The sequence below is a fragment of the Melozone crissalis genome, unplaced genomic scaffold (assembly GCF_028551555.1).
Source record: "Melozone crissalis strain CALT ecotype California unplaced genomic scaffold, PUWL_Pcris_2 ptg000032l_1, whole genome shotgun sequence".
Classification (NCBI taxonomy): Eukaryota; Metazoa; Chordata; class Aves; order Passeriformes; family Passerellidae; genus Melozone; species Melozone crissalis.
In genome coordinates, this window is record NW_026535810.1 from 5,027,904 (window position 1) to 5,041,742 (window position 13,839).

At 44.7% G+C, this 13,839-nt stretch overlaps 1 pseudogene; it reads left to right on the forward strand.

Annotated features, from left to right (window-relative positions):
- The first annotated feature begins 767 nt into the window (after positions 1-767).
- LOC128940106 (histo-blood group ABO system transferase 2-like) lies at positions 768-7,807 on the forward strand (annotated as a pseudogene).
- The last annotated feature ends 6,032 nt before the right edge of the window (positions 7,808-13,839 follow it).

Below are 13,839 nucleotides of genomic sequence, written 5' to 3' on the forward strand. Positions count from 1 at the left end.
TAGTGAAATGCTGTAGAACTCATGGCTTGTAAAATTGTGATATAGATAAGAAATTAGGCTGAGAAACGGGTGACAGCAGGAGGAGATGCTGAAATCAGAGGATGGTCAATATTGACAAACAGAATGCCCCAGAGACTTTTCAGAAGGCTGGGACAAAGGAAGATGTGGCTGAACCCCAGTTGTGAACAGCCCCAGAATGGATGGAGAAGCTGAGCCAGAGAAAAGGACTGTGACTTTCAAATTAGAAAAAAAGAGAACTGAGCAGTGAGGGGCAGAGCAGGAAAATCAAGGCAGCAAGGTCAAAATGGAGAGCTAGACAAAAATAAATAAAATAAAATTAAAAAATAAAATAACAAAATATAATAGAAAAACAACAGAAAAAGGCAGGGACAGAGGGAAAGGAAGAAAGAAAGACCAAGATCAGAGAGGGCACTGGCTGGGGAAAAAAATAAAACCTGATTCAGAGAAAATCTGGTATGAGAATTATTGCTTTGAACAATTAAAAATGGTTTACTATACTATTGTAAAATGAGAGCTCACTGTGTAAATATGTAGTATGTATTATAAATACCTAGATGTCAAACTTTCTATCTAGAAAAACGAATTTTTCTCTGTATTATGTCCAGACTTGCAGTGCAAAACAAAATACTTATTCAGTATTTCATAACCAGTACTTGCTGCCTTTTTGTTTTTGTGTTTGTTTTGGGTTTTTTCCCCACTTTGCTGTCAATCCAGAGTTCACAATCTTGCTTTGCAGCACTAAGGAGATGGGAATGACAAAATTACATGGCCTGGCTATTCTAGTGACAGCAGGGATCACTGGTGCAATCTGGTGGGTGTTTAACCTTTGACAATTATTCTCAACAAGAATTTCTTTCTACTGCCCAGACTCAGACAGGTTTCTTCTAACTAATGCAGGTACAATGTAAGCTTTGAATTTACACAAATTCAAAATCTCCTTTTACATTCAAAATATGAAAATAAGCAAGGTGTGAACACTTTTAACCTTTTCTGTGAAATTCTAAAAGTCTGAATAATTATATATAATACATTATATATAAAAATATACATTTTATATATAATATTATATATCTATAAAAGATATGTTATATTTTATATATATTTATTTATATATATATATATATATATAATATCGAGAATATTTCAAGTATTCTTCAATCTAAAAATGTTGTTTCGTGGTGGTTGGTTTCATGCCAACATTGAAATCTGAGCACTGATTGGTTTGACTTCAAACTCCCAAAATCTCACTTCCTTTCAAACCAGGACAGGTGTGTATTCAGTGTTCTGGAGCCTGAAATCAGAGCGGGTGGGGTTAATTCAGAGTTGGCTGGAACAATATTGAAGATCTGTTCCAGTTGTAGGAATCAGGACAAATTTTCAGCCATTCTTTCTCTGCAGCAGAGCATCAAATGCTCAAATGTGAGCACAAATGCTCACATTTTTGTTTAAATTTACACTCAGATCCCACAGAATGGCCAGAGCCAAGGGGTGCTGTGAACATCTGGATTCAAGAGGCAGCTGCAGAGTTCTGGCATCAGCTGAGACCAAGTTCTGCTCAAAGCACACACATTTCCTTTGGTGCAAACAGTCTGGGGCAAATTAAATGACTCGCAGATCCTCAGAGCTGATTGATCTTCAGATAACTTTAGGCTAAACTCCTGTATGAAAAACACCAATCACTTTTTAATAAAATTTTAAAAATTTAATAGTAATAAAATGGTTATAAAAATAGTAATATAACTGGAGTAATGAAAATTTTGACAATTTGGATTAGGACAATACGAGACAAAAAAACCCCAAAGAGTTACAGACATCTGGGTGCCTCTTTCTGGGCAAAATAAGCCCAAAAAAGGACCCATATGAACAGAGGATTACCCCTTAAAAGCAACAGCCTGTTGCATATTCATACACCTCATACATGATGCGTAAATTCCATTCAAACACAGGATTCTGTCTGGTCAGTGTCAGCTTCTTCCTCTGAATCCTAACAGCGTCTTCAGGGCGGAGCGAGGTGGGAAGAAGTTCATTTCCTCTGATAAGGGAGCAATAAATTCTCTTTCTCTGAAAGATTCAGGTGTCCTGTGGCTGCTGAGTCCTCTCTTTAAAAAGTCTCTTACATGGCACAGTTTCTATTTTAACATTATGTTATAACCTAAAACTCTATTTAACACACTACTTAAGAAAATTAATACAGCATCACTTTCTGACATAACACATATAATATTCATTTTAATATTTTCCAAAAGCCAATCATAAAATACACATTTTTTGCATCCTGTCTTGAAACAGCTGAGATTTGCAAATCCTCATCACCATACTGACCCCACAAATGTTCTGTTAGATTTGTTTTATAGTTTCAGTCACAATGGAAGTGGGTGAGAGGCTGATTTTGGTTTTATCATTGACTCATTTCCTTCTTATCCTGTCCAAGGTACCACTACCCTTTCTCCCCAGCCAGAGCTCAGGAACACAAAGCCTCCCCTGGAAACGATTCAGTCCTGTAAGTTCATTCTGCAAAATGAAAAAGTAATAAAAGAGGTATGGACATACAGGAGAGCATCACGGACATATTTTATGAAAAATCCTTCTGTTAGGATGTTTTCTCCTGACAAGCTGAGAGGCCTCAGAAGTGAAATGTGAACAATGGTGATCTGCTGCTGTGGAATGCAACAGGTGCATTCCTGGGATTGGTCTCATGTGGTTGTTTTTAATTAATGGCCAATCACAGTCAGCTGGCTCAGACTCTCTGGTCAGTCACAAGATTTTATTATGATTCCATTTCTTTCCTTTCAAGCCTTCTGATTAAATCCTTTCTTCTATTCATTAAGTATCGTTCTAATATATAATTTTCTTTTAATATAATATATATAATAAAATAATAAATCAAGCCTTCTGAAACATGGAGTCAAGATTCTCATCTCTTCCCTCATCCTGGTACCCCTGCAAACACCACCACAGGAATGAGTTTACCAAAGGATCAGTCCAGGCCGTGAGGACAACACTCACCTAAAAGACTCCTTTTTAGGCACCAGATCCATGCCCTGGAAGTGCAAATTTCCATTTTGATATGAGCCACCCTGCAGGGTCACATTGTATATGAACTCATGTAAATAAAAAAATAGTGTTTGTGGTGGAGTCTGGATGCTCACTGACATTGAACCACACAAAGATCTCTTGCGGCGCTCATCTCTCATAAAAAAAAAAAAAATCTGGAACTTCTGTGCCACAATTCATTTATGTACCCTTTATTTCTCCCTGTATAATATTTCCAATATTTTTTTTTTATTTTCATTTGCAGAAAAATAGATGAAACATCTCTGATGCTTCCATGGTAAGTGCACCTGCTCTGGCACAATGGAATATCATGACCATGAAATCCCATTGATGTCAGAAACACAGAGTGGCACTGACAGGATAGCCGAGAGCCAGACCGAATGAAATAGAAGCCTGACTAGAAAATCAACTCTTCCATAAACCATCAAAAATGCATAGATGAAGAATCTGTAATTTGTTACTTTCAGAAAGGAAACCAGGTAATGATGATGAAAGTTGAAAATATTTTGGTTTAATTTTATCTTAATTCAGTTTTTTGCATCCTCTGTCACAACTCAGAAGCCAAAAAATCAAAATACTATTTTTTGTGATGGCAGTCACCATCATACCTGATGTGTAAACACCTATGGAATTAACATTTTTGGTCACTGGGATAAATTATTTTCTGGAATTGCCTATTCAGAAATCTGTGCTGCAATCAGAAACCTATGCTGTGATTTCAAAGTGAGACTGGAATGATTAATTCAGTGTTACATCTGTGTTTGTTTTGATGAATTTCCTGGGCCATCTCAAGCCTGCCTTCATTGCCAAGCCCTTGCAGGAGGAGGGATGTGCTGGTGCTGACACCATGGCTGGCTCCAATTGTCTGGGAAGGCACGTTCAGCAGAGACATCCTGGATGCTCAATATCTGCAGAAGAACCTGGTCACTGGAGTGGTCACTTTTGCTGTTGAAAAGTACTGGTTTGTCCTTTGTTTCTTGTCAAATAGTTAAACCTCTCTGCAGTACTGCTGGTGGAGCATGATTGTATCTGCAAGGGGTGAAGGAAGGAATGATGAATCTGACTACAGGTTCTCAGAAGGCTAATTTATTATTATTTTTATTTTATTTTATTTTATTTTATTTTATATACTTTAACTATCATATATAATTATTAATTTTCTATATAATTAATTATTATATATTATCTTAAAAATACTATACTATACCAAAGGATGCAGAAAGGATACTTACTGAATGCTAAAAAGATAGTAATGAAAATTATATATATTCTATATATAAATTATACATATATGATTACATATATTATTATATATATAATTACATATACTATGTATATCTTATATAAAAATAACAATATATAATTTATATAAAAATAATAATATATAATGTTATATAAAAATTACATATAATAATTAATTATATGTAGAATTAATTTTTATATATTATATTATAAATACTATACTATACTAAAGGATACAGAAAGGATTCTTACTGAATGCTAAAAAAAAATAATAATGAAAACTCCTGACTCTTTCCAGAGTCTCCACAGAGCTTGGCCCCAACTGGCCAAAGAGTGAAAACAGCTCACAGCAGAGTAATATTTTCCTCTTTGAGCCAGGTCTCATAAGCTCTTGGAGATTTATATCACACCCAAGATAGCTCAGCTAGCTTAGAAGGCATAAAATCAGCAGGATGGCTTCTGTGGTAGTGTTGGAAACAAAAAGGTATAATAAAAGGCAAAATAACAAAACTCTTTGCAGAGAAAAACCCAGCAGCTGTGTTAAATAAAGGACACTAACATCATAAAAAGGAGCAATAGATAGAAAAAGAGAAAGAAAATGAATTTGAAAAGCTGTCACTCCTCAGCAGAAGGAGCCTCTCCCTTCTCTTCCTTTCCATGTCTCTTAGCTATGTCCAGTTCATCGAAGGGTTCATGAGCTCTGCCAACAAATACTTCCTTGCTGGGCACCCCGTGAACTTCTACCTGTTCACAGACTGTCCCGAGAAGGTCTCCCACCTTCAGATGGCCCCTGAGAACCACCTGTTTGTCATCCCTGTCCAGCATGACCCCAGGTGGCAGGACATCTCCAGGAGCCGCATGGACATCCTCAGCTCCTACACCAGAGCCAGTTCCAGCACGAGGTGGATTATCTGTACTCCGTGGATATCAATGTCCAGCTCCTGGCACACATTGGCGTGGAGATCATCGATGCCTTGGTGGCCACCATCAGCTCCTGGCAGGTCACCCCACAGCAGGAGGACAAAGCCTCTGAGAAACACTCTGAGTCACAACCTGCCGTCCCTGAGGGACAAGGGGACTTCCACTACACTGCCAGCTTCTATGGGGGCAGCGTGGCTGAGGTGTACAAGCTGAGCAGAGCCTGCTCTGCAGGGCTGCTGCAGGACAGAGAAAATGGCATTGAGGGTCCCTGGCACCACGAGAGCCACCTCAACAGGTACCTCCTGCAGCACAAACCCACCCGGCTGCTGTCCCCAGAGTACTACTGGGACACAGAGCTGAGCTCCAGCAGCGTCCTGGTGAAGAGGACGTGCCCTGTGCACCAGCACAGCCAGAGGCAAGATCCTCAAACAAAGAGTGTGAGGCCTTTCTTCTTCTCTGTCTGAAGTTTCCCTCATCTGCTCTTGGGAAGGATGAAAGTTTGACAAGAAAGTCTCACAGATATGTGTGCTTAGCAGAAAATTTTTTAAATATAGAGTCTGATGAAGGAATAGAGATGGAAGCAAGTTTTGGTATAGAAGAAAAGAATTGCTGAGCCAGTCTTACTGGATAACCAAGGAGGCAAAGGGTGTGTTAGTTAGAAGGGGTTTTTATGGCTTAGAGCAAAGGATAAACCCATCTCAAACAAGAAAATGTTTTTACCAAGCACAAAGATAGACAGGCAAACAAGTCAGCGAAGTTGCAAGTAGAAAAAAGGTCTCAGAATTTTCCACTGCAGGAAAACTGAAAAACAACTTCCAGCTTAAATTGTAATGTATTAACGTTGAGTGATTGGAGAACAGTAACATGAATATGGTAATTACAGTAGTTATGATAGGCTAGAGATAAAAGTTAAGGTATAGATTGGTTCTACTGTATGAAGATGCTCAGCAAAGAGAAGTATAGAATGCAATGTAACTAAAAGAAAAATATATAATGCATTGGAACCAAAAGTATAGAATGCATTGGAACCTAAACTAAGGGTCTCTGGAGCTGACAGCTGTAGGCACAGCTCTGTTGCCCATGACCCTGGACTGCTGTAACCTCTTGGATGGAATAAACTGCATTTTGTATACAATAAACTGTATTTTGAAGAGCCACCTGGAGTCCCACATCCCTCATTTCAGCTCTTAAAATCTGCCTCATGATCATCATGAAAGGGACACAGATTGGGGACCACCAAAGAAAAAGGATCCTTGTGTGACATTCTGGCCCTGCTGGAGAAAGTTGCTTGCCAAGGACCCCAAGGCCTGAGCACATTGCTGAGCTGTTGTTCACAGGTGTGTTTGCTGCATGCTACACTGAACCTGGTGAAAAGATTTATGGGGGAGGCATTTTAATGGTGGTATGTGCCTTATTGCAATTTCATTCCTTAAGAATACAGATTTGAAAACAGAACAAGGAGACAACATCGTGCTCAAACCTGGTTTGTCCAAAACTGGGCAGTAAAAGGTTACTGAAAGAGGGCCAGACAAGAGGAATCTGTGTGATTTGATGAGTTTTCAGATAAAGATTGGTGTGAACATTCAGCTGAAGCATTCTGGGGAATTGAGTTAGTTGGTTACTAATTTACGTAACTAGCTACTTAGGCAAAAGTAATCAAATAATTTTAGATCAATGGAAAAGGACACAGATTTAGATGTAAGACTCAGAAAAAGTCAATTCTGGTATGAACCAGCCCTTTTGAATCACTTCAGAGAGCACAGATGATGTTGGTCCCATGAAATCAGAGTGCTGAATTAGGTGAGATGGCCTTTGAGCCAGGACTGTGGGAAAGACAGCCAAGAGCTGTGGAAGAACATAGCCTTTGAGTCAAGGAGCTGTGACAGCCAAGAGCTGTGAAGAATACGGCCTTTGAGCAAAGAGCTGTGTGTGTGTTGTACGAGGCCTTTGAGTCTCGGGGTAAAATATGGATTGTGGGAAATGTATGTCTTGTACTTAAATATCTGTATCATATTTGAACATCTGTCAGCAAAAGAAAAAGGGGGAAATGTAGGAGGAGTCCTTGTAAAGCATATGTATTGTATAAGTGGCTGTGCCCCAGTCCTAGTTATTCTAAATGAGCTACAGCTGTGGAGTCCTTAGTTGGGCAGCAGCTGTGACTCATTTAGAATAACTAGGACTGGGGCACAGCCACTTATACAATACATATGCTTTACAAGGACTCCTGCTACACAAAACCCCACCTGAAACCCCATTTAAAACCGGGGGCAACGCCCCTGACCTGTCCCAGGGCTCGGCAGGAGGTTTGTCCCTGGGAGACGCCCCTGTCCGGCCCTGCCTCTCCCGGAGTTTCCCCGTTGTCCCGCAGGAGCTGGAGGAGCGCAGCCCGCGGGGTCCGCAGGTGCTCAAAGCCACCTACGAGAAATTCGAGCTCCACCTGCGCGGGGAGGACGCGCTGGTCAAGAACTACGGGCTGCTCTCGTGCTTCAAAAAGGACCTGCACAAGGTGGAGACCTACCTGAAGGTGATGAGGTGCCGGCGCTACGGAGAGGGGAACTGCGCCCTCTGAGCCCGCCCCGCTCCAGGGAGAAGAAACTGGAGAATAAAACCCGCTACTGCCGACACGAGTCTGGCTTTGGGGGGCACGCGTCTGGATTTTTGGGGGCACGAGGCTGGCTCTTGTGGGGGCACAAGTATGAGTTTTGGGGGACATGAGTCATGCTTTTGGGGAGCACAAATCTGGATTTTGTGGGGGTCGTGAGTCTGGCTTTTGGGGGGATCATGAGTCTGGCTTTTGGGGGACAGGAATCTGGGTTTTGGGGGGCACGGAATGTTCGGGGGATGGGAGGGGTGAGATGCCGCAGGGGGAGGTGTGATTTGGGGCTGGGAGGTGTATTTTGGGTTGGAGGATGAGGATTTGGAGCTAAGGAAGGGGGATTTAGGTCTGAGAATTTGCTTGAATTCGGAGCTGGGGGAATTTGGGGTGGAGTTGGGAGAGGGGGATGAGGATTTAGGGCTGGGAGGTCAGATTTGGGGATAAACTTGGGACTACGGGGTGGATATGGAGTGGGGCACAATTGGGGCTGAGATGGGTGGATTTGTGGCTTTGGGGGAGATTTAGGGGTAGATTTGGGATTGGGTGGTGGATTTTGGGCTGTGAGGGGGGATTGGGGAGAGGATTTGGGGCTGAACAGCAGTTTGGGGCTGGAGGTGGATTTGGGGCTGCAAGGATGAATTAGGGCTTGGATTTAGGGTTGGGGCGGAGTTGGGACTGAGGGGAGTGAATTTGTGGCTTGGGAGGGATTTGGGGGTAGATTTGGGGCTGAGAGGCAGATTTGGGGCTGGGAAGGTGGATTTGGGGTCTGAGGAGGGCGGGGGCAGGGGGTGAATTTGGAAGGTGCTGAGTCCAAGGTGGTTGGTTGGTGGTACTCATGAGGTGGGTGCTGGCACCAGCCTTGGCACAAGCCCTGAGCAGAGGATTTTCCGGTCACTGCATTTGGGACCACCACAGCTTCCCTGGGGAGGCTCAGTTTTGTGCCACAGCCCACTCACCTCCACAGGTGCAGGCACTTATCACCACAAACCTCATGGCAAATGGGGAAAAGCTGACAGCAAGGGAAGCCCTGGCCCTGCAGGGTCATGCTTGTTATCGAAGCAGCTGAAATGAGGGCACACAGAGGTGTCCCCAAATCCCCTCAGTTGTTTTAACTTATTCCCAGTGCTCAGCTCCATCAGTGCTTGTCCTTGTGGTGCCATTTCCTGGGACCCTGATGTGCTTCTGCTTGTCCCATTAAAAGAAGGGTTTGCATTTCCTTGTCTGCTTGGAAGCAGCCAACTCCATGGTGGCTTTGGCTTCTCTGGAGCTGCTCCTGCCATGAGCCAGCCCTGGGCACTGCCAGGGAATGGTCCCAGTCCCCAGGCTGCCAGAGCTCCCAGGGATGCCCAGGGTGGGATTGTTGGGGTGTCTGTGCAGGGCCAGGGGAGGGACTGGATGATCCTTGGGGGTCCCTCCCACTCAGGATATTCTGACTCTTCCTGCAGTTTGCCTGGAGCAGTGTCTGCCCACCCTTGTGACACGTGGTTCCCTGTGGTGACATTGAGTCACCTGCTGTCCCTGGGCATGGATCCTTACTGAAGAGCAGCAGCAAAACTGGAGCTTTTTGGGGTTTGACACAACCAATACCCATCAGATTTTTTGTTGAGAAGATGGAATTTCTGCTGGCTTGCTGTCTCTCCACACTCCCCCTTGCAGGCCCTGCTCTCCAGCCCCTTCCAAAGGCACAGCAAGCTGTGGCCAGTACTGCCCCCAAGGGAAGGGAGCAGCAGAGTCAAACAGAAAGCTCTGTTCCTGCAGAACCATCCCTCAGCTCCCTGCCTGCTCCCTTCCCTTGGGACAGGGTGGGAGGCAATTAAGAACCCACCCTCCACAAAGCACTGTCCAGCCCGATGGAAAGGGGAACAGACAGGGATTTGGAAGGACTTGCTCAGGATGAGAGTGGCCGTGTGTCCTCCTGGCTCATTGCCTCGTGATGTCAGTCAGTCCTTCCAAAGCAGAAACATTCCCAAGTGGTAAATTCTGGGGAAGCTGCCCCTCATATATGGCAAAAATATGTGCACAGGGAGGAAACTAGAACACGTTGTAGAGAGGAATTTACACTTGATTTCTCTCCCAGGCCAATGAACTGTCTTTGGAACAGTTTGACCTCAAAGAAGAAGTTTCATTTGATCTCAGTTTTAATGATGCCACAGAATTAAAGCAGCTCTGTTTTCATCGTTTCCAAGAGTTTTGCAGTGTTTTATTAGGGATGAAAGTTTAATGTTCTGAGACACCATGTGCGTCGCATCCAATGTCTGCTTCTCCTCCAAATATGTAACAGCAACAGAAATGGGCAATAAACCTAAATGCTACTAAAAGTAAGCCCCCAGATAAATGCTGGTTTTAGAAAGGAGGTGTTTTCCTGTCAACTTATTGAGGTCAGCTATATCTGGAACCAGCAGAGCTGCAGGATTATTTAGACAGAGTATCAGACGTGTGCAGCACTTCCAGAACAACAAAAGGAACAAACCCTCCCTGCAGGAGCCCACGTAAAGCCCAGAGCTGCTCTGAGAAAACTGGAGGGGGAAGGTGTCTTACCAGCAGGAGTAGCTGTGGGACTTATTTGCACAGGCACAGGAAAAGTATTTCTCTAAGAAGAGAAAAAATAAAAAAGCCTTGTAATAAATGTGTTGAGCCACAAGAGTCTTGTCAACCACAGGTGTTGAACCCCAAGTAGTTGGGGCATTAACATTACGTAAAACAAAGGTTCCTTCTACTTTCAAACATGTTTTCCATTAAATGAAATGAGATTGTGTAACCATCTGAGGCAGCTCAAGCAATGGGAAGGGACACCAAGCTCACCAAATCATGAAGGGAGGGGGGTGTCTTAATTCATAACAAACTCCTGCCCAGGTATTTTGACCTCGCTTTGCAAAAAGAAAAGCTCGGGGATGAGCCACAGGAATGATGTGAAATCCCTCTTGAAATTAGAGAAATGTAACCTGTTTAACAACTAGAGAGAGCAAAGGGGTGATTTGCTACAGGAGAAATCACCTGGCCCTGGCTGAGCTTGAACCGCAAAGGCAAAGGTAAAGCAAAATCCACTGTGAGGACACAGAACTTTGGGAACTCCAAGTGGGAAAATGTGGTGATTCATAAGGGAGTGACCAGGGAGCCTGGTATCTGTGAAGGTATATCCCTGCTGGGGCAATTTCTATATTCTATTGGCTTATAAATGCATCAAAACATGAAATTATCACCATCCCCAGCAGTGTCACCAGAGGGTGAGGGGGGAATTCTGCCCTGCTCAGGTGAGACCCCACCTGCAGAGCTGCCTCCAGCCCTGGGGTCCCCAACACAGGAAGGACGTGGAGCTGCTGCAGTGAGTCCAGAGGAGGCCACGGAGCTGCTCTGAGGGCTGGAGCCCCTCTGGAGCCAGGCTGGGACAGCTGGGGGTGCTCACCTGGAGAAGAGAAGGATCCAGGGAGAGCTCAGAGCCCCTTCAGGGCCTAAAGGGGCTCCAGGAGAGGAGAGGGATTTGGGACAAGGGGTGGAGGGACAGGACAAGGGGGAGTAGCTTCCCCAGGGTTAGTTGGGATATTGGGAAGGAATATTCCCAAAATTCCGTGTGAGGGTGGGGAGGCCCTGGCAGAGGACTGAGCAGTAGGGGCAGGGCTAGCTCCTGTCATGGTAACAGAATCACAGAGTCAGTGAGGTCAGAAAAGCCCTCCCAGATCATCGAGTCCAACCTGTGCCCATCCCTGTGGAAACCCAGGGCACCACAGGGAATATTTCTCTCTCTGCTCTGGGGTGCCCTGACCCCCAGGGCAGCACTGACTTTGACCCTCATTCAAGGAGAAAGTTTCCCAGACTTCAAGCTAGACTGGAATCCACAAAAGTGTGAAATGGATTATAGAGAATAGTGTAGGTGGATCACTGGGTGAGAAATTGAGGTTTTGGGATGTTTAGTATGTTGTGGATGGAAGCAAGATGGAGGGCACAGGGTGTCATCCTGGGTTTCTTCTTCTTCCTTCTTCTTCGTAGGTTTGGGTGGCATTTTGCAATTGGACAGAAAAGTCTGCATTGTCGGCTCTGTGGGATCAGTTCTTGGGTTAAAAGAGAAAATAATCTAGGTGTCAGTTCTTAATTGGATAGTTCAGTCTTAAAAAAATTTGTACCAAGAGATTGTTGGCCATTTTGTGCCTTCTAAAGAAAAGCTGCAGAACTCATAATAACGAGATGTTTTACTGAGAAGAAATAATAAAGACCTGAGTCCAAACATTAATTACTGCCTCAAGTGCCATCCATCCAGACCCACAGAAACCAACAAGTGGTACCCCCACGATCCCCACCTTGTCCCCCAGCCCAGAGCACTGAGTGCCACAGGCAGCCGGGTCTCAAGCACCTCCTCAGACAGTGATTCCACTGCTTGAGCAGTCTATTCCAATGTTTAATCCTCCTTCCTGTGAAGAAATTCTTCCTAAAGCCCAACCTAAACCTCTCTGGCACAACTCAAGCCATTTCCTCTCCTCTTGTCCCTCCAGGCAGCCCCTCATGTCAGGGAGAGCCAGAAGGTGCCCCCTGAGCCTCCTTTTGTTCAGGCTAAACAGCTCAGCAAGAGAGAAGAGAAGAGAAGAGAAGAGAAGAGAAGAGAAGAGAAGAGAAGAGAAGAGAAGAGAAGAGAAGAGAAGAGAAGAGAAGAGAAGAGAAGAGAAGAGAACTGCTTTTACAAACATACCAGCAAAATGGGGACTAACAAGGAAAATTTTAGTTCAATTGGGTTTTCATAATCAGTGGAGTTTGATCCACCAACTCCATCCCAGGGGTTTAATCCCTGCCAGGTCAAATGTGAGTCCTGCTTCTGGCACCAGACAAACGAGCATGCACACATTCACAAAAAACCACGTGCACAGCCCTGAACATACACAGATATTTCTCCCAGCTCACAGCACACTCTGGCTGCACAAAACCAACCTTAACTAGGAAATAACCTCCAAGGAAAGAACTGTGAAAGAAGTAATACTGAACAGGGAAGTGGAAAGATAAGGAGTGTCAGGGTTTAGGAGAGGAAGAGGGACTGCTGGAGCCACTCTGAAGCCGCCATTGGACAAATGTCCCAGACAGACACCTGCCAAGAAGCCGAGGATCACCAAGGGTGTGACCAGCAGGCAGAAGGAGGGGACCCAAAAAGCAGGGGGAATGGAAACAGGTCCCTGCTGTGGGCAGCAGGGGAATCCCCTCCTGGCCCATCTCACCTTCCCAGCTCCCTCTACACAACAGGTGGAGGCTCTGGGCCTCTGGGGCCGGGACAGTCACGGTGTGGGCAAGCTCCATCCAGGCTGGAGGGGCTGCCCAGGGGAGTCCGTCCAGCCACGCTGTTTGAGAGGCTCCCTGGGGACGCTGTGCTGAGGGGCAGAGGAGTCCAGGGAGGCTGCACATTGTGCAGGGAGAAATCCTTGAAGGCACAGGCAGGAACAGCCTGTGCCCGTGTGCCCAAAGACGAGGTGGTGGGGAAGCAGAGCGGCTGAGCAGGAAGCTCTGCCTGGGACTCCAGGAAAACACAGAATTGACAGCTGTGGAAGAAGGGCAGCACCACAGGAAGATGGCGAGAATATTGTTGGGGCATGCAGAGAGAAAGGTAGAAAAGCAAAGGCTAAGCTGGAACTGTATTTGACGAATTCCATGTGGGAGAACGGAAACTGATTTTACAAAGACATCAGCAACACCAGGAGGAACAAGAGTAAACTTTATTTATACTAATGCAAGGGGAAATATTACCACAAGGGATGAGGAAAACCCTGAGATGCCTCCTCAGGGTGTCCAAAGCTTGGGATTGTCTGCAGCACCCTCTGGCCTTCCCTCAGCAGGGGCAGCAAGAAAATAACAGTCAAAGAAAAAGCATCCAAGGAAACAACCACAACCAAAGAAACAGCATCCATGGAAATAACAACAACCCAGGAAACAGCATCCATGGAAATAACAGCAACCAATCAAACGGCATCCAAGGAGAGCCTCAACTAAAATGTGAAGTGAAGAATTGCGGGCATCCCATTAACTTCTTAAAA